Source organism: Fistularia commersonii, unplaced genomic scaffold, assembly GCF_037954325.1.
Source record: "Fistularia commersonii isolate RoL2024-O1a breed Wild unplaced genomic scaffold, RoL_Fcom_v1.0 HiC_scaffold_48, whole genome shotgun sequence".
NCBI classification, from domain to species: Eukaryota; Metazoa; Chordata; class Actinopteri; order Syngnathiformes; family Fistulariidae; genus Fistularia; species Fistularia commersonii.
The window spans coordinates 501743-528139 of NW_028234006.1; positions in this window are offsets into that span (position 1 = coordinate 501743).

Sequence of the window (26397 nt, forward strand, 5' to 3'; positions counted from 1 at the left end):
GAGAGTACTAACGCAGATGTGTCACATGACGAAGAAACAGCAGAAAATGTCCAAAATGAAAAAGAGACGAGGTCAGACATAAAACCCAGATATAATCAAACCAGTCGCTATCCTAGACGAAAAAGGGTCGTTCCAAGGTATTTAGAGGATGATCAGACAGACTATATTAACAATGATAAAAATCATACAACTATTGATTACTGTTACAGGACTGTGTGCGGAGTCCCACAGAATTATAGTGAAGCACTGAAGTCACCACTGGCACCCGGGTGGAATTGTGCCATGAGGGAAGAGATTGACTCGATTAAATAGAATGACACATTTGAACTGACAACTTTACCTGAAGGGAGAAAAGTAATTGGAGGAAAATGGGTATTTGCCCTTAAAGAAAATGCTGAAGGAGGACAAATATTTAAGGCCAGATATGTAGCTAAGGGTTACAATCAAACAGAAGCCATAGACTACTATGGAACTTTTGCACCGACAGCTAACATTACATCAGTGCGGGCACTAATGCAGATAGCCGTACAAAATAACCTCATTGTCCATCAAATGGATGTTAAGACGGCATATTTACATGCTCCTATACATGAGGAGATTTTCTTGGAACAACCAGAAGGGTTTGAAATGATGTCAGAAACAGGAGAGAAACTAGTGTATAGATTAAAGAAATCTCTTTATGGCCTGAAACAATCAGGAAGAAACTGGTATGAACTCCTTAATGACCATTTAGAACAGGACAACTTTGTGAGAAATCTCTCTGACCACTGTGTGTACAGAAAACAGACGGAAAATGGTGACACAATCATTGTAATAATTTGGGTAGATGATTTAATTATTGCAGCAAGCAGCAATGATGCACTCAGCACATTTAAACAGAACATGAAATTCAAGTTCAACATGAAAGACCTGGGGAAACTATCATATTTTTTGGGCATACAATTTGAACAAAAGGGGGATGAAATCAAAATGAACCAGACAAAGTACATCCTAAAAATGCTAGAGAGATTTGGAATGTCAGAATGTAAAGCAAGATCTACTCCAAGTGAGCAAAAATTAGAGGGCATCCCTGTAGCTGATGAAAATGAGCAAAGTGAACCTGTCGACCCCAAAGAATATCGTGAGATTGTAGGCAGTCTTATTTATGCCATGACTTGCACCAGACCTGATATCAGCTGGATAGTGAGCAAACTATCACAGAATCTGGCAATGGCAAAAGTAAAAAACTTAGTAGCTCCAAAACATGTGCTGAGGTTTTTGAAGGGGACAGCTGATTATGAACTAAGTTTCAAGACAAATAAGGAGGATTTGAACCTGATAGCTTACAGTGATTCAGACTGGGCATCATCTGTAGAAGACAGACGTAGCACTACAGGCTACTGTTTCAGTTTAACAAAACAAGGCCCAGCCATTGCATGGAAGTCAAGGAAACAGCCCACAGTGGCCCTGTCAACATGTGAGGCTGAATACATCGGCCGAGCCACCACCGCACAAGAAAACATGTACCTGTCTCAACTGTTAAACGGTATGGACAACAAAATGTACAGTTGCACAACAATCTACGGAGACAATCAGGGGGCCATCGCACTGAGTAAGAATCCTGTAAACAGACAAAGGTCAAAACACATTGATGTAAAATATCATTTCATTCGTGAAGCACTCAGTGAGGGTAAAATAAATCTTATCTATTGTCCATCAGAGGACATGTTGGCAGACATCTTGACAAACTCATGACAAAGGTAACAATAGAAAAATTCAAAAAGTGGTTCTTTGGAAATTCAAATGTCCAAAGTTTTTTTTTGGATGTTGAGATCAAGAGGGGGTGTTGAAATAGGTGATCTCATTAGTTTTATTTGAGTTTACATTCTAGTATACATATGTTGTATTTGTATCTACTCTCAGGAAATGCATGGCACTTTATGACAAGGTTTGGGACTTGTTTTAGTTTTTCGCGACTGTTCAGCTAACTTGACGTTAACTTCTACGTCAGTGTTTTTTTTTTGGTATAGCGGTGCTGGCGGGAATTTTTCCCTCACTCTGTACTGTACATGTCCCATGGCTAACCGATGTTGATTCCCGGAGCTGTGAAGAAGAAAATAAAAGACGATTCAAACAAGGCAAACTTGTGAATTCCTTCCGAAACATGGAAAACGAAGAAGCTGCGAACTTAAACGCAACAGTTTGGTTGTGGATGCGTTTCGGCTAATGCTATTAGCACAGCTATGATGAGTTAAGGTGTGTTTGTGTGTGTGTGTGTGTGTGTGTGTCTGTGTGTGTGTGTGTGTGTGCGTGTGTGTGAGTGTGAATTTGTTTAGGTGGGGGGGGGTCGCGGACAGGGAGTACCGGGGCCTCGAGCGGATGAGCTGAGGAGCGGAGGAGGGCAGAAGCCTGGCCCGTGATTCGCTTATGTCCAGCGGTTCGGGAATTCCAGGACCCAAAGCGGAGGAGCGATGGAGCTGAGAAGCGGAGGAGCGGAGGTAATGTTTCTCCTCTCAGAGGCGGGGAAGTTTGGGGGCAGAAGAACCCCTTAGACTGGCTAATGTGAGCATACTCCGGACATAGATCCCCCGGACGTATGATTGGAGCTCTCGGACCATTGGGCACACACATGTGAATGAGTGGATGAGCTAATGTTTGTTTGGTTGTGGATGCGTTTCGGCTAATGCTATTAGCACAGCTATGATGAGTTAAGGTGTGTGTGTATGTGTGTGTGTGTGTGTGTGTGTTTGTGTGTTTTTGTGTGTGTGTGAGTGTGTTTGTGTGTGTATGTGTGAGAGTTTGTTTAGGTGGGGGGGGGAGTACCAGAGCCCATACAGGAGGAGCGGTGGAGCTGAGAAGCGGAGGTAATTTTTCTCCTCTCAGAGGCGGGGAAGCTTGGGGGCAGAAGAACCCCTTAGACCGGCCAATGTGAGCCTTCTTCGGACATAGATCACCCGGACGTATGACTGGAGCTCCCGTACCTCTAGGCACACACATATGTGAATGAGTGGATGAGCTAATGTTTGTTTTGTTGTGGATACGTTTTGGCCAATGCTATTAGCACAGCTATGATGAGTTCAGGTGTGTGTGTGTGTGTTTGTGTGTTTGTCTGTGTGTGTGTGTGTGTGTGTGTGTGTGTGTGTGTGTGTGTGTGTGTGTGTGTGTGTGTGTGTGTGCGTGTGTTTATCTGTGTGTGAGAGTTTGTTTTGGTGGGTGGGGGGGGGGGGGTGTTCCCGCGGACAGGGAGTACCAGGGCCTGGAGCGGATGAGGTGAGGAGCGGAGGAGGGCAGAAGCCCGGACCGTGATTCGCTTATGTCCAGCGGTTCGGGAGTTCCAGGGCCCAAAGCGGAGAAGCGGAGGACAGCAAAAGCCCTGTCCGCAATTCACCTGAGTCTGGCGGATCGGTAGTACCTGGTTCCGCAGCGGAGGAGCGGAGGAGCGGAGGAGCGGAGGAGCGGAGCAAAGCGGAAGACCGTCTTAATAACAAGGAAATTACAGATGAGGCTATAATTTCCACAGAAATCTTTAAATTCTATCGCCACCTATACACTTCGACATTGTCAAAAAGCGATTGTGACTCCTTTCCAACAAATATTCCTCAACATATCCCAAAAATAAACAACAACAAACAATATATGTTTGTTTTGTATATGTTTATATATAATCAACAAAAAATATACAGTTTGATATCTGAGATTCCTTGTGAGTCGCCAACTTAATTACATGTTGTACTCCCCTTGCAATCTTTTTTTCGTTTTAATTTTTTATTAGTCTATCTATTGATTTAATTATTTCATTTTAATTTCTTTTTTTGTCTAGCACTGTAAATTTCTCACAAACCGTTAACACTATTAACTTCTGATTCCATACAGAACGAATGTCCTTATGTCCTTTGCTTCCTCATGCCTGGTTGTTTCATTCACATTCAGTTCTACCTTGCCATGTTTATTTGTACATTTGTATAGTTGTGTGTACTATTTATGTTCAATTCAAAAAAAAAAAAAAAAGAATGAGAGGCTGAGAAAATCTCCATGTCTCTCTCTCCCCCCCCCTTAATGCCGCCCCCCCCCCCCTTCCTCACGGCGGCCGACGCAACGCGATTCTCGCCGTTGTTGTGGAAGTAGGGCAAAGGATTCCCCGCGTCGGTGCGAGCGATGCGTTTCAAGGCGTATTGCATGTGTGTATGGGGGGGGGGGGTCTACAGGACACCGCAGACCGGCAATGGTGCACCTTCTCCGGACATCGATCACCGAAACGTCGGCGTGGAGCTCCCGGAGCAGCCGGCGTGTACATGTGAATGAATGGAGGAGCTAATGTGTGTGGGGTGGTGGTGGTGGTGGTGTGGGGGGGGGGGGGGGGGGCGTTTCGGCTAATGCTATCAGCACAGCTATGATTATCCCCAGAACGTTGAGAACGAGCTCCCGGAACTCCAGACATGCGTATATAAAAGAGTGGAATTAAGGTGTGTGTGAGTGTGTGTGTGTGTGTGTGTGTGTGTGTGTGTGTGTGTGTGTGTGTGTGTGTGTGTGTGTGTGTGTGTGTATGTGTGTGTGTGTGTGTGTGTGTATGTGTGGGACAGAAATAATGTCGGGGACAGAAATTGTTATTAGCCTGCTGGCAGATGACACAACCTTAGTTTTGAAAAATGAACATCAAGTCCCAATAAGCGTTGAAAAAATTAAAACATTCTACAAGGCTTCAGGATTGTCATTAAACTTAAAGAAATGCAAACTTCTTGAGCTGCATGACTCACCACTAAAGGAAATCAGCAATGTTCCTATCAAATAAAATACTTGAGCATTTTCCTATCTAAGGACCAAAAGTTAAATCAGTCCAGGAACATTGAATCTAAACTGAATCAAAGTAAAGCTAAATTGAATATATGGCTCCAAAGAGATTTATCAATATTAGGCCCGATATATTTGACTAAAATGGAATGTTTATCCAGATGTATATACCCAGTGTATTCCAATGCTGCTCCAAATCAACTCATAAAATCTATTAACCAAATAAATTTCAACTTTATCTGGAGGAACAAACCACACCATCTAAAAAAATCACATATGGGGAAAGAAACAAGTGAGGGAGGGCTGAAAGTGATAGAGTTGGACTGCCTGAATGGGACATTGAAGGTGAACTGGTTGAAATCCTGGATCAAACATCATCATTTTTTCTGGTATTGTACTCCAAACTACTTATTCAACATAGTCGGCAGCCTAAGTCTTCTACTTATCTCTGACTTGGATATCAACAAGATTCCTGTCCAATTTTCAGAGTTCCATAAACAAATACTATTATACTGGAAAATGATATATGTACACAATTTCTCACCACACAGTACAATAATTTGGAACAATCGATATGTACTGCATGGCAACAAACCTCTGTTTTACAAGGAATGCTTTGAGAAAGGTATATGGTCAATAATTGACTTGATGGATGACAATGGCAGTCGTCTAGACTATGAACAGTTCTGTACTACACACAGATTTAAGCCTCCCATATTAGAGTTGATAAAGTTACGAAACGCACTGCCTCGACAATTTGTATTCCTGACCAAAAATATAATGACGCACCAAACCGTACAACCACAGTTACCCCGACTATCACTCCAGGGAATCTCAATTCCGGACAGAAAGTGCACCAACTCCTTTATTAGGACATGTTTCACAGGAAACTTATTCCCTGGACGTCAAAACAAAAATAATATTTGAAATGAATTTGATAAGGAATCGATTGCCACGCTGCGAACTATGTATCTGACTCTACCCATACCCCCCAAGGCACAAAGAAACCCACTTCTAAATTATGAATGACATCTACCCATCTAAGGAATTATTGAGGGTACACTTTACTTTTGAAGATAATATTTGTACATTTTGTGAAGACAACATTGAAACCACTGACCATATATTTTTTCTCATTCTCATTCCATCATCACCAGTTTCCCTCTCAAAAGATGATATCACATTTGGTTTACTTATAAGCAACATAACAGATGAACTCCGTGTCAATGTTCTTTTAGGCCTGGCCAAGTTCTTCATTCACAAAAACAGAATGCAAAAATGCTCCCCAAATTTGAATTTCTTCATAAACGATTTTGAATTATAAAAAAAAATCCTTAAAACTTATGGAAAAATCCAAAAACTAAAAAATATACAGTTATGTCTGAGATTCCTTTTTTTTGAAAAAAAAAAAAAAAAAAAAACAAAAAAAAAACTTAATTACATGTTATATTCCCCTTGCAATTTTTTTTCGTTTTAATTTTTTATTTGTCTATCTATTGATTTAATTATTTCCTTTTAATTTCTTTTTTTGTCTAGCACTGTAAATTTCTCACAAACCGTTAACACTATTAACTTCTGATTACATACAGAACAAATGTCCTTATGTCCGTTGCTTCCTCATCCCTGGTTGTTTCATTGACATTCAGTTCTACCTTGCCATGTTTATTTGTACATTTGTATATTTGTGTGTACTATTTACGTTCAATTAAAAACAGTTTGATGTCTGAGATTCCTTGTGAACGGCCAACTTAATTACATGTTATATTCCCCTTACAATTTTTTTTTTTAGTTTTTAATTTTATTTTTCTATCTATTTATTTAATTATTTCCTTTTAATTTTCTTTTTTGTCTAGCATTAAAAAATTCTCGCGAACCGTTAACACTATTAACTTCTGATTACATACAGAACGAATGCCCTTATGTCTCCCGTCCCCCCCGCTTTTTCCGTACGGTGGCAGACACTGAGATCAAAAGCAAATGGGTGTCATTGTAATGCAGTAACAGGGTGATAACAGCCGTGTTTGAAGTGTGTAGGGGCTTATAGGAGAGCAGAAGCACGTCACGCTATTCGCCTGAGTTCGGAGGATCGGGGGCACCAGGGCCCATAGCGGAGGAGCAGAGGAGTTGAGAAGCGGAGGAGCGGAGTTATGTTTCTCTTCTCAAAGGCGGGGAAGCTTGGGGGCAGCAGGACCCCTTAGACCGGCCAATGTGAGCCTTCTCCGGACATAGATCACCCGGACGTATGACTGGAGCTCCCGTACCTCTGGGCACACACATATGTGAATGAGTGGATGAGCTAATGTTTGTTTTGTTGTGGATACGTTTCGGCCAATGCTATTAGCACAGCTATGATGAGTTCAGGTGTGTGTGTGTGTGTGTGTGTGTGTGTGTGTGTGTGTGTGTGTATGGGTGTGTGTGTGTGTGTGTGTGTGTGTGTGTGTGTGTGTGTGTGTGTGTGTGAGAGTTTGTTTTGGTGGGTGGGGGGGGGTTCCCGCGTACTGGGAGTACCAGGGCCTGGAGCGGATGAGGTGAGGAGCGGAGGAGGGCAGAAGCCCGGACCGTGATTCGCTTATGTCCAGCGGTTCGGGAGTTCCAGGGCCCAAAGCGGAGGAGCGGAGGACAGCAAAAGCCCTGTCCGCAATTCACCTGAGTCTGGCGGATCGGTAGTACCTGGTTCCGCAGCGGAGGAGCGGAGGACTTGAGAAGCGAAGGAGCGGAGGAGCGGAGATGTTTCTCTTCTCAGAGGCGGCAAGGGGGGGGGAGCAGGACCCCTTACCCGTATCCCCCGGACGGTTGAGTGGAGCTCCCGGACTTCCGGGCACGCACATGCGAATGACTGGATGACAGGGAGTGCCAGGGCCTGGAGCGGATGAGCAGAGGAGAGGCGGAGAGCAGAAGCCCGGCCCGGTTCGGGATTTCCAGGGTCCAAAGCGGGGGAGCAAAGAAGCGGAGGGGGGGAGGAGAGCAGAAGAGCAGAAGACTGGCCCGGAATTCACCGAAGTCCCGCATATCGGGAGTTCAAGGGCCCGGAGCGGAAGAGAGGAGGAGCGGAGGAGCGGAGGAGCGGGGGAGCGGAGGAGCGGAGGAGCGGAGGAGCGGAGGAGCGGAGGAGCGGAGGAGAGCGGAAGCCCGGCCAACAATTCGCCTGAGTCCCGCGGAGAGGGGGTACCAGGGCCTGGAGCCTGATTCGCTTATGTCCAGCAGTTCAGGAGTACTAGGGTCAGGAGCGGAGGAGCGGAGGAGCGGATGAGCAGAAGAACGTTTAAGCGGTGGAGCGGAGGAGCGGATGAGCGGAGGAGAGTGGAATCCGGCCGACATCTCGCCTGAGTCCCGCGGAAAGGGAGTCCCAGGGCCTGGAGCCTGATTCGCTTATGGCAAGCAGTTCAGGAGAACCGAGCCCAGAGCGGAGGAGCGGAGGAGCGGAGGAGCGGAGGAGCGGAGGAGCGGAGGAGAGCGGAAACCCGGCCAACAATTCGCCTAAGTCCCGCGGAGAGGGAGTACCAGGGCCTGGAGCCTGATTCGCTATGTCCAGCAGTTCAGGAGTACCAGGGCCGGAGCAAAGGAGCGGAGGAGCGGAGGAGCGGAGGAGCGGATAAGCGAATGAGCTGAGGAGAGCGGAAGCCCGGCCGGCAATTCGCCTTAGTCCCGCGGAGAGGGAGTACCAGGTCCTGGAGCCTGATTCGCTTATGTCCAGCAGTTCAGGAGTACCAGGGCCAGGAGCGGAGGAGCGGAGGAGCGGATGAGCAAAATAACGTTTAAGCGGTGGAGCGGAGGAGCGGATGAGCGGAGGAGAGCGGAATCCGGCCGACAATTCGCCTGAGTCCCGCGGAAAGGGAGTACCAGGGCCAGAAGCGTGATTTAATGATGTTCAGCAATTCAGGAGTACCAGGCCGAGGTGCGGAGGAGCGGAGGGGCGGATGAGTGGAGGAGCGGAGGTGGGGGGGAGAGCGGAAGACCGGCCCACATTTCGCCTGAGTCCCGCGGATTGGGAGTACCAGGGCCTGGAGCCTGATTCGCTTATGGCAAGCAGTTCAGGAGTACCAGGGCCCAGAGCGGCGGAGCGGCGGAGCGGAGGAGCGGAGGAGCGGAGGAGCGGAGGAGCGGAGGAGCGGAGGAGCGGAGGAGAGCGGAAGCCCGGCCGACAATTCGCCTTAGTCCAGCGGAGAGGGAGTACCAGGGCCTGGAGCCTGATTCGCTTATGTCCAGCAGTTAGGGGGAGTACCAGGGCCGGAGCGGAGGAGCGGAGGAGCGGATGAGCAGAAGAACGTTTAAGCGGTGGAGCGGAGGGGCGGACGAGCGGAGGAGAGCGGAATCCGGCCGACATCTCGCCTGAGTCCCGCGGAAAGGGAGTACCAGGGCCTGGAGCCTGATTCGCTTATGGCAAGCAGTTCAGGAGAACCGGGCCCAGAGCGGAGGAGCGGAGGAGCGGAGGAGCGGAGGAGAGCGGAAGCCCGGCCAACAATTCGCCTAAGTCCCGCGGAGAGGGAGTACCAGGGCCAGGAGCCTGATTCGCTATGTCCAGCAGTTCAGGAGTACCAGGGCCGGAGCGGAGAAACGGAGGAGCGGAGGAGCGGAGGAGCGGATAAGCGGATAAGCGGATGAGCTGAGGAGAGCGGAAGCCCGGCCGGCAATTTGCCTGAGTCCCGCGGAGAGGGAGTACCAGGTCCTGGAACCTGATTCGCTTATGTCCAGCAGTTCAGGAGTACCAGGGCCACGAGCGGAGGAGCGGAGGAGCAGATGAGCAGAAGAACGTTTAAGCGGTGGAGCGGAGGAGCGGATGAGCGGAGGAGAGCGGAATCCGGCCGACATCTCGCCTGAGTCCCGCGGAAAGGGAGTACCAGGGCCTGGAGCCTGATTCGCTTATGGCAAGCAGTTCAGGAGAACCGGGCCCAGGTGCGGAGGAGCGGAGGAGCGGAGGAGAGCGGAAGCCCGGCCAACAATTCGCCTAAGTCCCACGGAGAGGGAGTACCAGGGCCAGGAGCCTGATTCGCTATGTCCAGCAGTTCAGGAGTACCAGGGCCGGAGCGGAGGAACGGAGGAGCGCAGGAGCGGAGGAGCGCAGGAGCGGAGGAGCGGAGGAGCGGAGGAGCGGAGGAGCGGAGGAGCGGATGAGCTGAGGTGAGCGGAAGCCCGGTCGGCAATTCGCCTGAGTCCCGCGGAGAGGGAGTACCAAGTCCTGGAGCCTGATTCGCTTATGTCCAGCAGTTAGGGGGAGTACCAGGGCCGGAGCGGAGGAGCGGAGGAGCGGATGAGCAGAAGAACGTTTAAGCGGTGGAGCGGAGGGGCGGACGAGCGGAGGAGAGCGGAATCCGGCCGACATCTCGCCTGAGTCCCGCGGAAAGGGAGTACCAGGGCCTGGAGCCTGATTCGCTTATGGCAAGCAGTTCAGGAGAACCGGGCCCAGAGCGGAGGAGCGGAGGAGCGGAGGAGCGGAGGAGCGGAGGAGCGGAGGAGAGCGGAAGCCCGGCCAACAATTCGCCTAAGTCCCGCGGAGAGGGAGTACCAGGGCCAGGAGCCTGATTCGCTATGTCCAGCAGTTCAGGAGTACCAGGGCCGGAGCGGAGAAACGGAGGAGCGGAGGAGCGGAGGAGCGGAGGAGCGGATAAGCGGATGAGCTGAGGAGAGCGGAAGCCCGGCCGGCAATTTGCCTGAGTCCCGCGGAGAGGGAGTACCAGGTCCTGGAACCTGATTCGCTTATGTCCAGCAGTTCAGTAGTACCAGGGCCAGGAGCGGAGGAGCGGAGGAGCGGATGAGCAAAATAACGTTTAAGCGGTGGAGCGGAGGAGCGGATGAGCGGAGGAGAGCGGAATCCGGCCGACAATTCGCCTGAGTCCAGCGGAGAGGGAGTACCAGGGCCAGAAGCGTGATTTATTGATGTTCAGCAATTCAGGAGTACCAGGCCCAGGTGCGGAGGAGCGGAGGGGCGGATGAGTGGAGGAGCGGAGGTGGGGAGGAAAGCGGAAGACCGGCCCACATTTCGCCTGAGTCCCGCGGATTGGGAGTACCAGTGCCTGGAGCCTGATTCGCTTATGGCAAGGAGTTCAGGAGTGCCAGGGCCCAGAGCGGCGGAGCGGAGGAGCGGAGGAGCGGAGGGGCGGATGAGCGGAGGAGTGGAGGTGCGGAGGAGAGCGGAAGCCCGGCCCACATTTCGCCTGAGTCCCGCGGATTGGGAGTACCAGGGCCTGGAGCCTGATTCGCTTATGGCAAGCAGTTCAGGAGTACCAGGGCCTAGAGCGGAGGAGCGGAGGAGCGGAGGAGCGGAGGAGCGGAGGAGCGGAGAAGCGGAGGAGAGCGGAAGCCCGGCCGACAATTCGCCTTAGTCCCGCGGAGAGGGAGTACCAGGGCCTGGAGCCTGATTCGCTTATGTCCAGCAATTCAGGAGTACCAGGGCCGGAGCGGTGGAGCGGAGGAGCGGAGGAGCGGAGGAGCGGATGAGCGGATGAGCGGATGAGCGGATGAGCTGAGGAGAGCGGAAGCCCGGCCGGCAATTCGCCTGAGTCCCACGGAGAAGGAGTACCAGGGCCTAGAACCTGAGTCGCTTATGTCCAGCAGTTCAGGAGTACCAGGGCCAGGAGCGGAGGAGCGGAGGAGCGCAGGAGCGGATGAGCGGAAGAGCGGATGAGCGGATGAGCGGATGAGCGGATGAGCGGATGAGCGGATGAGCGGAGGAGCGGAGGAGCGGAGGAGAGCGGAAGGCCGGCCCACATTTCCCCTATGTCCCGCGGATTGGGAGTACCAGGGCTTGGAGCCTGATACACTTATGTCAAGCGGTCCGGAGTACCAGGGCCCGGAGCGGGGATGCGGAAGAGCGGAGGAGCGGAGGAGAGCGGTAGCCCGGCAAACAATTCGCCTAAGTCCCGCGGAAAGGGAGTACCAGGGCCTGGAGCCTGTTTCGCTTATGTCCAGCAGTTCAGGAGTACCAGGGCCGGAGCGGAGGAGCGGAGGAGTGGAGGACCGGAGGAGCGGAAGAGAGCGGAAGCCCGGCCCACATTTCGCCTGAGTCCCGCGGATTGGGAGTACCAGGGCCTGGAGCCTGATTCGCTAATGGCAAGCAGTTCAGGAGTACCAGGGCCTAGAGCGGAGGAGCGGAGGAGCGGAGGAGCGGATGAGTGGAGAAGCGGAGGAGAGCGGAAGCCCGGCCGACAATTCGCCTTAGTCCCGCTTAGAGGGAGTACCAGGGCCTGAAGCGTGATTTAATGATGTTCAACAATTCAGGAGTACCAGGGCCAGGTGCGGAGGAGCGGACGAGCGGAGGGTTGGACGAGTGGAGGAGCGGAGGAGCGGAGGAGAGCGGAAGCCCGGCCCACTTTTTGCCTTAGTCCCGCGGATTGGGAGTACCAGGGCCTGGAGCCTGATATGCCTATGGCAAGCAGTTCAGGAGTACCAGGGCCCAGAGAGGAGGAGCGGAGGAGCGGAGGAGCGGAGGAGCGGAGGAGCGGAGGAGCGGAGGTGAGCGGAAGCCCAGCCGAATATTCGCCTAAGTCCCGCGGAAAGGGAGTACCAGGGCCTGGAGCCTGTTTCGCTTATGTCCAGCAGTTCAGGAGTACCAGGGCCGGAGCGGAGGAGCGGAGGAGTGGAGGAGCGGAGGGGCGGAGGAGAGCGGAAGCCCGGCCCACATTTCGCCTGAGTCCCGCGGATTGGGAGTACCAGGGCCTGGAGCCTGATCCGCTTATGGCAAGCAGTTCAGGAGTACCAGGGCCTAGAGCGGAGGAGCGGAGGAGCGGAGGACCGGAGGAGCGGAGAAGCGGAGGAGAGCGGAAGCCCGGCCGACAATTCGCCTTAGTCCCGCGGATTGGGAGTACCAGGGCCTGGAGCCTGATTCGCTTATGTCCAGCAGTTCAGGAGTACCAGGGCCGGAGCGGTGGAGCGGAGGAGCGGACGAGCGGAGGGTTGGATGAGTGGAGGAGCGGAGGAGCGGAGGAGAGCGGAAGCCCGGCCCACTTTTTGCCTTAGTCCCGCGGAAAGGGAGTACCAGGGCCTGGAGCCTGTTTCGCTTATGTCCAGCAGTTCAGGAGTACCAGGGCCGGAGCGGAGGAGCGGAGGAGTGGATGAGAGGAGAAGCGGAGGAGCGGAGGAGTGGAGGAGCGGATAAGCGGAGGAGCGGAGGAGCGGAGGAGCGGAGGTGGGGAGGAGCCGAGGAGCGGAGGAGAGCGGAATCCTGCCGACAATTCGCCTGAGTCCCGCGGAAAGGGAGTACCAGGGCCTGAATCGTGATTTAATGATGTTCAGCAATTCAGGAGTACCAGGGCCAGGTGCGGAGGAGCGGAGGAGCGGAGGGGCGGATGAGTGGATGAGCGGAGGAGCGGAGGTGGGGAGGAGCCGAGGAGCGGAGGAGAGCGGAATCCTGCCGAAAATTCGCCTGAGTCCCGCGGAAAGGGAGTACCAGGGCCTGAATCGTGATTTAATGATGTTCAGCAATTCAGGAGTACCAGGGCCAGGTGCGGAGGAGCGGAGGAGCGGAGGGGCGGATGAGTGGATGAGCGGAGGAGTGGAGGAGAGCGGAAGCCCGTCCGGCAATTCGCCTGAGTCCCGCGGAGAGGGAGTACCAGGGCCTGGAGCCTGATTCACTTATGTCCAGCAGTTCAGGAGTACCAGGGCCTGGAGCGGAGGATCGAAGGAGCGGAGGAGCGGATGAGCGGATGAGCGGAGGAGCGGATGAGCGGAGGAGCGGAGGAGCGGAGGAGCGGAGGAGCGGAGGAGAGCGGAAGCCCGGCCCACATTTCCCCTATGTCGCGCGGATTGTGAGTACCAGGGCTGGGAGCCTGATTTACTTATGTCAAGCGGTCCGGAGTACCAGGGCCCGGAGCGGATGAGCGGATGACCGGAGGAGCGGAAGAGCGGAGGAGAGCGGAAGCCCGGCCAAAAATTCGCCTAAGTCCCGCGGAGAGGGAGTACCAGGGCCTGGAACCTAATTCGCTTATGTCCAGCAGTTCAGGAGTACCAGGGCCAGAACGGAGGAGCGGAAGAGCGGAGGAGCGAAGGAGCGGAGGAGAGCGGAAGCCCGGCCGGCAATTCGCCTGAGTCCCGCGGAGAGGGAGTACCAGGACCTGGAGCCTGATTCGCTTATGTCTAGCAGTTCAGGAGTACCAGGGCCTGAAGCGGAGGAGCGGCGGAGCGGATGAGAGGAGAAGCGGAGGAGAGCGGAAGCCCGGCCGACAATTCGCCTAAGTCCCGCGGATTGGGAGTACCAGGGCCCGGAATGGGGGAGCGGAGGAGCAGATGAGCAGAAGAGCGGAGGAGCGGAAGAGCGGAGGAGCGGAGGAGCGGATGAGCGGCGGAGCGGAGGTGAGCAGAAGCCCGGCCGAAAATTCGCCTGAGTCCCGCGGAGAGGGAGTACCAAGGCCTGGTACCTGATTCGATTATGTCTAGCAGTTCAGGAGTACCAGGGCCCGGAGCGGAGGAGCAGATGAGCAGAAGAACGTTTAAGTGGTGGAGCGGAGGAGCGGATGAGCGGAGGAGAGCGGAATCCGGCCGACAATTTGCCTGAGTCCCGCGGAAAGGGAGAACCAGGGCCTGGAGCCTGAATAGCTTATGTCCTGCGGTTCCGGAGTACCAGGGCCCACAGCGGAGGAGCGGACGAGCGGATGAGCGGATGAGCTTAGGAGAGCGGAAGCCCGGTCGAATATTCGCCTGACTCCAGCGGAGAGGGTGTACCAGGGCCATAAACGTGATTTAATGATGTTCAGCAATGCAGGTGTACCAGGGCCAGGTGCGGAGGAGCGAAGGAGCGGAGGGGCGGATGAGTGGAGGACCGGATGAGCGGAGGAGCGGAGGTGAGCGGAAGCCCGGCCGACAATTCGCCTAAGTCCCGCGGAGAAGGAGTACCAGGGCCTTGAGCCTGATTCGCTTATGTCCAGCAGTTCAGGAGTACCAGGGCCGGAACGGAGGAGCGGGGGAGCGGAGGACCGGAGGACCGGAGGACCGGAGGACCGGAGGAGAGCGGAATCCGGCCGACAATTCGCCTGAGTCCCGCGGAAAGGGAGTACCAGGACCAGAAGCGTGATTTAATGATATCCAGCAGTTCAGGAGTACCAGGGCTGGAGCGGAGGAGCGGAGGAGCGGAGGAGAGCGGAGGCCCGGCCGGCAATTCGCCTGAGTCCCGCTTAGAGGGAGTACCAGGGCCTGAAGCGTGATTTAATGATGTTCAACAATTCAGGAGTACCAGGGCCAGGTGCGGAGGAGCGGACGAGCAGAGGGTTGGATGAGTGGAGGAGCGGAGGAGCGGAGGAGAGCGGAAGCCCGGCCCACTTTTTGCCTTAGTCCCGCGGATTGGGAGTACCAGGGCCTGGAGCCTGATATGCCTATGGCAAGCAGTTCAGGAGTACCAGGGCCCAGAGAGGAGGAGCGGAGGAGCGTAGGAGCGGAGGAGCGGAGGAGCGGAGGAGCGGAGGTGAGCGGAAGCCCGGCCGAATATTCGCCTAAGTCCCGCGGAAAGGGAGTACCAGGGCCTGGAGCCTGTTTCGCTTATGTCCAGCAGTTCAGGAGTACCAGGGCCGGAGCGGAGGAGCGGAGGAGTGGAGGAGCGGAGGAGCGGAGGAGAGCGGAAGCCCGGCCCACATTTCGCCTGAGTCCCGCGGATTGGGAGTACCAGGGCCTGGAGCCTGATTCGCTTATGGCAAGCAGTTCAGGAGTACCAGGGCCTAGAGCGGAGGAGCGGAGGAGCGGAGGAGCGGAGGAGCGGAGAAGCGGAGGAGAGCGGAAGCCCGGCCGACAATTCGCCTTAGTCCCGCGGAGAGGGAGTACCAGGGCCTGGAGCCTGATTCGCTTATGTCCAGCAGTTCAGGAGTACCAGGGCCGGAGCGGTGGAGCGGAGGAGCGGAGGAGCGGAGGACCGGAGGACCGGAGGACCGGAGGACCGGAGGAGAGCGGAATCCGGCCGACAATTCGCCTGAGTCCCGCGGAAAGGGAGTACCAGGACCAGAAGCGTGATTTAATGATATCCAGCAGTTCAGGAGTACCAGGGCTGGAGCGGAGGAGCGGAGGAGCGGAGGAGAGCGGAGGCCCGGCCGGCAATTCGCCTGAGTCCCGCTTAGAGGGAGTACCAGGGCCTGAAGCGTGATTTAATGATGTTCAACAATTCAGGAGTACCAGGGCCAGGTGCGGAGGAGCGGACGAGCGGAGGGTTGGATGAGTGGAGGAGCGGAGGAGCGGAGGAGAGCGGAAGCCCGGCCCACTTTTTGCCTTAGTCCCGCGGATTGGGAGTACCAGGGCCTGGAGCCTGATATGCCTATGGCAAGCAGTTCAGGAGTACCAGGGCCCAGAGAGGAGGAGCGGAGGAGCGTAGGAGCGGAGGAGCGGAGGAGCGGAGGAGCGGAGGTGAGCGGAAGCCCGGCCGAATATTCGCCTAAGTCCCGCGGAAAGGGAGTACCAGGGCCTGGAGCCTGTTTCGCTTATGTCCAGCAGTTCAGGAGTACCAGGGCCGGAGCGGAGGAGCGGAGGAGTGGAGGAGCGGAGGAGCGGAGGAGAGCGGAAGCCCGGCCCACATTTCGCCTGAGTCCCGCGGATTGGGAGTACCAGGGCCTGGAGCCTGATTCGCTTATGGCAAGCAGTTCAGGAGTACCAGGGCCTAGAGCGGAGGAGCGGAGGAGCGGAGGAGCGGAGGAGCGGAGAAGCGGAGGAGAGCGGAAGCCCGGCCGACAATTCGCCTTAGTCCCGCGGAGAGGGAGTACCAGGGCCTGGAGCCTGATTCGCTTATGTCCAGCAGTTCAGGAGTACCAGGGCCGGAGCGGTGGAGCGGAGGAGCGGAGGAGCGGAGGACCGGAGGACCGGAGGACCGGAGGACCGGAGGAGAGCGGAATCCGGCCGACAATTCGCCTGAGTCCCGCGGAAAGGGAGTACCAGGACCAGAAGCGTGATTTAATGATATCCAGCAGTTCAGGAGTACCAGGGCTGGAGCGGAGGAGCGGAGGAGCGGAGGAGAGCGGAGGCCCGGCCGGCAATTCGCCTGAGTCCCGCTTAGAGGGAGTACCAGGGCCTGAAGCGTGATTTAATGATGTTCAACAATTCAGGAGTACCAGGGCCAGGTGCGGAGGAGCGGACGAGCGGAGGGTTGGATGAGTGGAGGAGCGGAGGAGCGGAGGAGAGCGGAAGCCCGGCCCACTTTTTGCCTTAGTCCCGCGGATTGGGAGTACCAGGGCCTGGAGCCTGATATGCCTATGGCAAGCAGTTCAGGAGTACCAGGGCCCAGAGAGGAGGAGCGGAGGAGCGTAGGAGCGGAGGAGCGGAGGAGCGGAGGAGCGGAGGTGAGCGGAAGCCCGGCCGAATATTCGCCTAAGTCCCGCGGAAAGGGAGTACCAGGGCCTGGAGCCTGTTTCGCTTATGTCCAGCAGTTCAGGAGTACCAGGGCCGGAGCGGAGGAGCGGAGGAGTGGAGGAGCGGAGGAGCGGAGGAGAGCGGAAGCCCGGCCCACATTTCGCCTGAGTCCCGCGGATTGGGAGTACCAGGGCCTGGAGCCTGATTCGCTTATGGCAAGCAGTTCAGGAGTACCAGGGCCTAGAGCGGAGGAGCGGAGGAGCGGAGGAGCGGAGGAGCGGAGAAGCGGAGGAGAGCGGAAGCCCGGCCGACAATTCGCCTTAGTCCCGCGGAGAGGGAGTACCAGGGCCTGGAGCCTGATTCGCTTATGTCCAGCAGTTCAGGAGTACCAGGGCCGGAGCGGTGGAGCGGAGGAGCGGAGGAGCGGAGGAGCGGAGGAGCGGAGGACCGGAGGACCGGAGGACCGGAGGAGAGCGGAATCCGGCCGACAATTCGCCTGAGTCCCGCTTAGAGGGAGTACCAGGGCCTGAAGCGTGATTTAATGATGTTCAACAATTCAGGAGTACCAGGGCCAAGTGCGGAGGAGCGGACGAGCGGAGGGTTGGATGAGTGGAGGAGCGGAGGAGCGGAGGAGAGCGGAAGCCCGGCCCACTTTTTGCCTTAGTCCCGCGGAAAGGGAGTACCAGGGCCTGGAGCCTGTTTCGCTTATGTCCAGCAGTTCAGGAGTACCAGGGCCGGAGCGGAGGAGCGGAGGAGTGGAGGAGCGGAGGAGCGGAGGAGAGCGGAAGCCCGGCCGACAATTCGCCTAAGTCCCGTGGATTGGGAGTACCAGGGCCTGGAGCGGGGGAGCGGAGGAGCAGATGAGCAGAGGAGCGGAGGAGCGGAGGTGCGGAGGAGGGGAGAAGCGGAAGAGATCGGAAGCCCAGCCGACAATTCTCCTGAGTCCTGCGGAAGGGGATTACCAGGGCCTTCAGCCTGAATCGCTTATGTCTAGCAGTTCAGGAGTACCAGGGCCCGGAGCGGAGGAGCGGATGAGAGGAGAAGCGGAGGAGAGCGGAAGCCCGGCCGACAATTCGCCTAAGTCCCGCGGATTGGGAGTACCAGGGCCTGGAGCGGGGGAGCGGAGGAGCAGATGAGCAGAAGAGCGGAGGAGCGGAGGAGCGGAGGAGAGCGGAAGCCCGTCCGACAATTCGCCTGAGTCCCGCGGAAGGGGAGTACCAGGGTTTGGAGCCTGAATCGCTTATGTCCAGCAGTTCAGGAGTACCAGGGCCAGGAGCGGAGGAGCGGAGGAGCGGAGGAGCGGAGAAGCGGAGGAGCGGAGGAGAGGAGGAGCGGAAGAGCGGAGGAGCGGAGGAGTGGAGGAGAGGGGAAGCACGGTCCATATTTCGACAGAGTCCCGCGGATAGGGAGTAACAGGGCTTGGAGCCTGATTCGCTTATGTCCAGCAGTTCTGGAGTACTAAGGCCCGGAGCGGATCAGCGGCGGAGCGGATGAGTGGAAGAACGGAGAAGCGGTGGAGCGGTGGAGCGGAGGAGCGGAGGAGCAGACTTATGTTTCTCTTCTCAAAGGCGGGGAAGCTTTGGGGCAGCAGGACCCCTTAGACTGGCCAATATGAGCCTTCTATGGACATAGCTCTCCCGGACGTATGACCGGGGCTCCCGGACCTCTTGGTACATACTTGTGAATGATTGGATGAGCTAATGTTTGTTTGGTTGTGGATGCTTTTCGGCTAACGCTATTAGCACAGCTATGAAGACTTAAGGTGTGTGTGTGTCTGTGTGTGTGTGTGAGTGTCTTTGTGTGTTTGTGTGAGTGAGGTTGTTTTGGTGGGGGGGGGGGGTCGCGGACAGGGAGTACCAGTGCCAAGAGCGGATGAGCTGAGGAGCGGAGGAGGGCAGAAGCCCGGCCCGTGATTCGCTTATGTCAAGCGGTTCGGGAATTCCAGGGCCCAAAGCGGAGGAGCGGTGGAGCTGAGCTGTGTGTGTGTCTTTGTGTGTTTGTGTGTCAGTGTGTTCTTGTGTGTGTATGTGTGAGAGTTTATTTAGGTGGAGGGGGGGAGTACCAGGGCCCATAGCGGAAGAGCGGTGGAGCTGAGAAGCGGAGGAGCGGAGTAGCGGAAGTATTGTTTCTCCACTCAGAGGCGGGGAAGCTTGGGGGCAGCAGAACCCCTTAGATGGGCTAATATGAGCATTCTCCGGACATAGATCCCCCGGACGTATGATTGGAGCTCCCGGACCATTGGGCACACACATGTGAATGAGTGGAAGAGCTAATGTTTGTTTAGTTGTGGATGCGTTTCGGCTAATGCTATTAGCACGGCTATGATGAGTTAAGGTGTGCGTGTATGTGTGTGTGTGTGTGTGTGTGTGTGTGTGAGTGTGAGTGTGTCTGTGTGTGTGTGTGAGAGTTTGTTTAGGTGGGGGGGGGTGGATGCGTTTCGGCTAATGCTATTAGCACGGCTATGATGAGTTAAGGTGTGCGTGTATGTGTGTGTGTGTGTGTGTGTGTGTGTGTGTGTGAGTGTGAGTGTGTCTGTGTGTGTGTGTGAGAGTTTGTTTAGGTGGGGGGGGGTCGCGGACAGGGAGTACCAGGGCCTCGAGCGGATGAGCTGAGGAGCAGAGGAGGGCATAAGCCCAGCCCGTGATTCCCTTATATCCAGCGGTTCGGGAGTTCCAGGGCCCAAAGCGGAAAAGCGGAGGAGCGGAGAAGCGGAGGAGTGGAGGAGAGCAGAAGCACCTCTCGCAATTCTCCTGAGTTTGCAGGATCGGGAGTACCAGGGCCAATAGCGGAGGAGCGGAGGTGTTGAGAAGCGGAGGAGCGGAGGAGCGATATTATATTTCTCTTCTCAAAGGCGGGGAAGCTTGGGGGCAGCAGGACCCCTTAGACCGGCAAATGTGAGCCTTCTCCGGAATTAGATGCCCCGGACGTATGACCGGAGATCCAGGACCTCTGGGCACATACATTTGAATGAGTGGACGAGCTAATGTTTGTTTGGTTGTGGATGCGTTTCGGCTAATGCTATTAGCACAGCTATGATGACTTAAGGTGTGTGTGTGTGTGGGTGTTTGTGTGTTTGTGTGTTTTTGTGTTCTTGTGTGTGTGTGTGTGTGTTTGTGTGTGTTTGTGGATCGGGAGTACCAGGGCCTATAGCGGAGGAGCGGTGGAGCGGAGAAGCGGACCATTGGGCACACACATGTGAATGAGTGGATGAGCTAATGTTTGTTTGGTTGTGGATGCATTTCGGCTAATGCTATTAGCACAGCTATCATGACTTAATGTGTGTATGTGTGTCAGTGTGTGTGTGTGTGTGAGTGTCTTTGTGTATGTGCGTGATAGTTTGTTTTGGTAGGGGGGGGGGGGGGGGTCACGGACAAGGAGTACCAGGGCACACACATGTGAATGAGTGGAGGAGCTAATGTTTGTTTGGTTGTGGATGCGTTTCGGCTAAAGCTATTTGCACAGCTATGAAGACTTAAGGTGTGTGTATGAGTGTATATGTGTGTCTGTGTGTGTGTGAGTGTCTTTGTGTGTGTGAGAGGCTCTTTTGGTGGGGGGGGGTCGCGGACAGGGAGTACCATAGGGCACACACATGTGAATGAGTGGATGAGCTAATGTTTGTTTGGTTGTGGATGCGTTTCGGCTAATGCTATTAGCACAGCTATGATGAGTTAAGGTGTGTGTGTATGTGTGTGTGTGTGTGTGTTTGTGTGTTTTTGTGTGTGTGTGAGTGATTTTGTGTGAGAGTTTGTTTAGGTGGGGGGGGGGAGTACCAGGGCCCATAGCGGAGGAGCGGTGGACCGGAGAAGCGGACCATTGGGCACACACATGTGAATGAGTGGATGAGCTAATGTTTGTTTGGTTGTGGATGCATTTCGGCTAATGCTATTAGCACAGCTATCATGACTTAATGTGTGTATGTGTGTCAGTGTGTGTGTGTGTGTGAGTGTCTTTGTGTATGTGCGTGATAGTTTGTTTTGGTAGGGGGGGGGGGGGGGGGTCACGGACAAGGAGTACCAGGGCACACACATGTGAATGAGTGGAGGAGCTAATGTTTGTTTGGTTGTGGATGCGTTTCGGCTAAAGCTATTAGCACAGCTATGAAGACTTAAGGTGTGTGTATGAGTGTATATGTGTGTCTGTGTGTGTGTGAGTGTCTTTGTGTGTGTGAGAGGCTCTTTTGGTGGGGGGGGGTCGCGGACAGGGAGTACCATAGGGCACACACATGTGAATGAGTGGATGAGCTAATGTTTGTTTGGTTGTGGATGCGTTTCGGCTAATGCTATTAGCACAGCTATGATGAGTTAAGGTGTGTGTGTATGTGTGTGTGTGTGTGTGTTTGTGTGTTTTTGTGTGTGTGTGAGTGATTTTGTGTGAGAGTTTGTTTAGGTGGGGGGGGGAGTACCAGGGCCCATAGCGGAGGAGCGGTGGAGCTGAGAAGCGGAGGAGCGGAGGAGCGGAGGTAATGTTTCTTCTCTCAGAGGCGGGGAAGCTTGGGGGCAGAACCCCTTAGACGGGCTAATGTGAGCATTCTCCGGACATAGATCCCCCGGTCGTATGATTGGAGCTGCCGGACCATTGGGCACACACATGTGAATGAGTGGATGAGCTAATGTTTGTTTGGTTGTGGATGCGTTTCGGCTAATGCTATTAGCACAGCTAAGATGAGTTAAGGTGTGTGTGTGTGTGTGTCTGTGTGTGTGTTCGTGTGTGTGTGTGTGTGTGAGTTTGTTTAGGTGGGGGGGGGGTCGCGGACAGGGAGTACCAGGGCCTCGAGCAGATGAGCTGAGGAGCGGAGGAGGGCAGATGCCCGGCCTTGATTCGCTTATGTCCAGCGGTTCGGGAATTCCAGGGCCCAAAGCGGAGGAGCAGTGGTGCTGAGAAGCGGAGGAGCGGAGGAGCGGAGTAGCAGACGTATAGTTTCTCCTCTCAGAGGCGGGGAAGCTTGGGGGCATCAGAACCCCTTAGACGGGCTAATGTGAGCATTCTCCGGACATAGATCCCCCGAACGTATGATTGGAGCTCCCGGACCATTGGGCACACACATGTGAATGAGTGGATGAGCTAATGTTTGTTTGGTTGTGGATGCGTTTCGGCTAATGCTATTAGCACAGCTATGATGAGTTAAGGTGTGTGTGTGTGTGTGTGTGTGTGTGTGTCTGTTTGTTTGTTTTTGTGTCTGTGTGAGGGTGGTCATGTGTGTGTGTGTGAGAGTTTGTTTAGGTGGAGGGGGGGTACCAAGGCCCATCGCGGAAGAGCGGTGGAGCGGAGAAGCGGAGGAATGGAGGAGCGGAGGTCATTTTTCTCTTCTCAAAGGTAGAGGATGGGAAGTTTGGGGGCAGTAGGACGCTTTAGACCAGCCACTGTGAGCCTTCTCCAGATATAGATCCCCCGGACGTATGATTGGAGCTCCCGGACCATTGGGCACACACATGTGAATGAGTGGATGAGCTAATGTTTGTTTGGTAGTGGATGCGTTTCGGCTAATGCTATTAGCACAGCTATGATGAGTTAAGGTGTGTTTGTGTATGTGTGTGTGTGTGTGCGTGTGTGTGTTTGTGTGTTTTTGTGTGTGAGTGAGTGTGTTTAGGTGGGGGGGGGGGTACCAGGGCCCATAGCCGAGGAGCGGTGGAGCTGAGAAGCGGAGGAGCGGAGTAGCGGAGGTATTGTTTCTCCTCTCAGAGGCGGGGAATCTTGGGAGCTATTAGCACAGGTATGATGACTTAAGGTGTGTGTGTGTGTGTGTGTTTGTGTGTTTGTGTGTTGTGTGTTCTTGTGTGTGTGTGTGTGTGTGTGTTTGTGTGTGCGTTTGTGTATATGTGTGTGACAATTTGTTTAGGTGGGGGGGGGGCGCGGACAGGGGGTAGCTGGGCCTGGAGCGGATGAGCTGTGGAGCGGATGGAGGGCAAAGGCACGTCCCATAATTCTCCTGAGTCCGGCGGATCGGGAGTACCAGGGCCCATAGCGGAGGAGCGGAGGAGCGGTGGAGCGGAGAAGCGAACCATTGGGCACACACATGTGAATGAGTGGATGAGCTAATGTTTGTTTGGTTGTGGATGCATTTCGGCTAATGCTATTAGCACAACTATGATGACTTAATGTGTGTATGTGTGTCAGTGTGTGTGTGTGTGTGTGAGTGTCTTTGTGTATGTGTGTGATAGTTTGTTTTGGTGGGGGGGGGGGGGGTCGCGGACACGGAGTACCAGGGCACACACATGTGAATGAGTGGATGAGCTAATGTTTGTTTGGTTGTGGATGCGTTTCGGCTAAAGCTATTAGCACAGCTATGATGAGTTAAGGTGTGTGTGTGTATGTGTGTGTGTGTGTGTGTTTGTGTGTTTTTGTGTGTGTGTGAGTGATTTTGTGTGAGAGTTTGTTTAGGTGGGGGGGGGAGGGGGAGTACCAGGGCCCATAGCGGAGGAGCGGTGGAGCTGAGAAGCGGAGGAGCAGAGGAGCGAAGGTAATGTTTCTTCTCTCAGAGGCGGGGAAGCTTGGGGGCAGAAGAACCCCTTAGACGGGCTAATGCTCACATTCTCCGGACATAGATCCCCCGGACGTATGATTGGAGCTCCCGGACCATTGGGCACACACATGTGAATGAGTGGATGAGCTAATGTTTGTTTGGTCGTGGATGCGTTTCGGCTAATGCTATTAGCACAGCTATGATGAGTTAAGGTGTGTTTGTGTGTGTGTTTGTGTGTGTGTATGTGTGTGTGTGTGCGTGTGTGTGTTTGTGTGTTTTTGTGTGTGTGTGAGTGTGTTTAGGTGGGGGGGTTACCAGGGCCCATAGCGGAGGAGCGGTGGAGCTGAGAAGCGGAGTAGCGGAGGTATTGTTTCTCCTCTCAGAGGCGGGGAAGCTTGGGAGCTATTAGCACAGGTATGATGACTTAAGGTGTGTGTGTGTGTGTGTGTGTTTGTGTGTTTGTGTGTTCTTGTGTGTTTGTGTGTTCTTGTGTGTGTGTGTGTGTGTGTTTGTGTGTGCGATTGTGTATATGTGTGTGACAGTTTGTTTAGGTGGGGGGGGGGCGCGGACAGGGGGTAGCTGGGCCTGGAGCGGATGAGCTGTGGAGCGGATGGAGGGCAGAAGCACGTCCCATTCAGCCGCCGGCAACCATAAAAACCTATCTTTAACTTAAAAACAAACAAAAATGTGCAATATCTCATTTCTGTGCAATATTCAGAAACTGTGCAATATTTCATCTCATAACAGCTACATTGTGCAATATTTCATCTCATCTCATAACAGCTACACTATAATGTTCCCTTCTATCATACTATTGCGCACTCCTTACCCCACTTGTTACTAAGACACTTATAGTTTTATCAGTGCTTACTAAGACACTCTATAGTTTCACTGAAACACTTTATAGTTTATAGTTTATTTTTATTTAAAATTCTGCCTTTCTTTTATTATTTATTACTGTTATATTTTCTTTAACTCTGGCACTGCAATTTCCTTCGGGATTAATAAAGTTGTTCTGATTCTTATTCTTAATTCTCCTGAGTCCGGCGGATCGGGAGTACCAGGGCCCATAGTGGAGGAGCGGTGGAGCGGAGAAGCGGACCATTGGGCACACACATGTGAATGAGTGGATGAGCTAATGTTTGTTTGGTTGTGGATGCGTTCGGCTAATGCTACTAGCACAGCTATGATGACTTAATGTGTGTATGTGTGTCAGTGTGTGTGTGTGTGTGAGTGTCTTTGTGTATGTGTGTGATAGTTTGTTTTGGTGGGGGGGGGGGTCGCGGACACGGAGTACCAGGGCACACACATGTGAATGAGTGGATGAGCTAATGTTTGTTTGGTTGTGGATGCGTTTCGGCTAAAGCTATTAGCACAGCTATGAAGACTTAAGGTATGTGTATGTGATTATGTGTGTGTCTGTGTGTGTGTGAGTGTCTTTGTGTGTGTGTGTGTGTGTGAGAGGCTCTTTTGGTGGGGGGGGGGGTCGTGGACAGGGAGTACCATTGGGCACACACATGTGAATGAGTGGTTTAGCTAATGTTTGTTTGGTTGTGAATGCGTTTCGGCTAATGCTATTAGCACAGCTATGATAAGTTCAGGTGTGTGTGTATGTGTGTGTGTGTGTGTTTGTGTGTTTTTGTGTGTGTGTGAGTGATTTTGTGTGAGAGTTTGTTTAGGTGGGGGGGAGGGGGGGGAGTACCAGGGCCCATCGCGGAGGAGCGGTGGAGCTGAGAAGCGGAGGAGCAGAGGAGCGGAGGTAATGTTTCTTCTCTCAGAGGCGGGGAAGCTTGGGGGCAGAAGAACCCCTTAGACGGGCTAATGTGAGCATTCTCCGGACATAGATCACCCGGTAGTATGATTGGAGCTGCCGGACCATTGGGCACACACATGTGAATGAGTGGATGAGCTAATGTTTGTTTGGTTGTGGATGCGTTTCGGCTAATGCTATTAGCACAGCTAAGATGAGTTAAGGTGTGTGTGTGTGTGTGTGTGTGTGTGTGTGTGTGTGTTTGTTTTTGTGTCTGTGTGAGTGTGTTCGTGTGTGTATGTGTGAGAGTTTGTTTAGATGGGGGGGGGTACCAGGGCCCATCGCGGAGGAGCGGAGGAGCGGTGGAGCGGAGAAGCGGAGGAATGGAGGAGCGGAGGTAATGTTTCTCTTCTCAATGGCAGAGGATGGGAAGTTTAGGGGCAGTAGGACGCCGGTGCGAGCGATGCGTTTCAAGGCGTATTGCATGTGTGTATGGAGGGGGGGGGTCTACAGGACACCGCGGACCGGCAATGGTGCACCTTCTCCGGACATCGATCCCCGAAACGTCGGCGTGGAGCTCCCGGAGCAGCCGGCGTGTACATGTGAATGAATGGAGGAGCTAATGTGTGTGTGTGGGGTGGTGGTGGTGTGGGGGGGCGTTTCGGCTAATGCTATCAGCAGAGCTATGATTATCCCCAGAACGTTGAGAACGAGCTCCCGGAACTCCAGACATGCGTATATAAAAGAGTGGAATTAAGGTGTGTGTGAGTGTGTCTGTGTGTGTGTGTGTGTGTGTGTGTGTGTGTGTGTGTCTGTGTGTGTGTGTGTGTGTGTGTGTGTGTGTATGTGTGGGACAGAAATAATGTCGGGGACAGAAATTGTTATTAGCCTGCTGGCAGATGACACAACCTTAGTTTTGAAAAATGAACATCAAGTCCCAATAAGCGTTGAAAAAATTAAAACATTCTCCAAGGCTTCAGGATTGTCATTAAACTTAAAGAAATGCAAACTTCTTGAGCTGCATGACTCACCACTAAAGGAAATCAGTAATGTTCCTATCAAATCAGAAATAAAATACTTGAGCATTTTCCTATCTAAGGACCAAAAGTTAAATCAATCCAGGAACATTGAATCTAAACTGAATCAAAGTAAAGCTAAATTGAATATA